Genomic DNA, 1,464 nt, shown 5'->3' on the forward strand with positions numbered 1-1,464 from the left:
CAAACTTTCAAGGATACTTCTGCTCTTAAAATTTAACCAAATCCATATGGTGGAAGTGTATCCAAGCTATTAGAGAAAGTAAACAGATTTCGTAGCGAATAGTACCAAGCTTTCCCTTTCAGGTCAACTAGAGGAGTTATGAAACTAAGTTAAACAGAACTATTTGTGCCGAGATTTCTGAAATGGTATATTTTGCTAAAATTGCTGAAAATTTTTCTCCAGCATACAAATAGCAGGCCAAACTATAAAGTATTAAAAAACGAAAAGATTTGAAGTGTTATTTTCTTTTTCCATGAAAAGACTATGTCAATATAAAACGAACAGAAATTAATTTAAAAAATTTTTTCCACAAAATAAGTTTTTCAAAGAAAAGTAAAGAACTCCATTAAACAAAATATGAGCAAAAATAAAATATAATAATCTGCCAAGCTCAAAACTACCACAAATCAGCATCGATAAATAAATGAAACCCAAAACGAACAGAAATTAAAATAAATAACCGAGTCAAACTCAAAACGAGCAGAAATTAACATAAGTTGGGTGCAAAACCCTTATGCCTTCCCAAGGCCAGAACAAAATTTGCACTTTACTACCCAGACAATGATACCTCCACTACTCTTGTACTATTGAACCAACTACTTAAACAAGGTATTTCCACAAAATTCCAATACATCCCAAGTTATATGGGTATTAAAGGAAACCACAAGGCAGATGAAATAGCTAAATCTGCCCTTCAGTTTGAAACAATATCCGGAAGACCTATCCCAATAAGAGATATAAACCATTGGCGCCTAAAAATTTATCTAGCAAACTTGCACTTTAGACTACCCAGACAGTGATAACTCCACCATTCTTGTACTATTAAACCAACTACTTAAACAAGGTATATCCACAAATACCAATACATCCCAATTCATATGGGTATTAAAGGAAACCTCAAGGCAGATGAAATAGCTAAATCTGCCCTTCAGTTTGAAACAATATCCGGAAGACCTATCCCAATAAGAGATATAAACCATTGGCGCCTAAAAATTTATCTAGCAAACCAACGCCCACCAAACCTTTCTCCATTTACTTCCCGGAAAGACTCAAAAATGTACCACAGAGTACGATCAAATTCTACTGGCCTTAACTGCCAAACTTATCACTATCGAAACACAACCACTTCAACAGTAATGAGCCCTCTTTGCCGCAAATGCCAAACCCATCAACCACGTTCTTTTTGGTTGCCCTGTGGCAACTCTTAACCATAAAAAACAATGGCTAACTTTATCTGCTATATTCAAGCGCCTTAAGCTAACCCCTAATATTGACCAACTAACACAAAGGAGACACTCTTCAATCGATGATGCCGAATTGTTCAAAGCTGTCTTTAACTGCCTAAATATAGGTGGTTTCATCAATGATGTATAAATTCTATTATCCAATAATAATAGTCTAATTTTTATATTTGAAATCCCAGGA

Source organism: Artemia sp. Qi Xiang Cuo, chromosome 3 (assembly GCF_049724085.1).
Source record: "Artemia sp. Qi Xiang Cuo chromosome 3, ASM4972408v1, whole genome shotgun sequence".
Taxonomy (NCBI): domain Eukaryota; kingdom Metazoa; phylum Arthropoda; class Branchiopoda; order Anostraca; family Artemiidae; genus Artemia; species Artemia sp. Qi Xiang Cuo.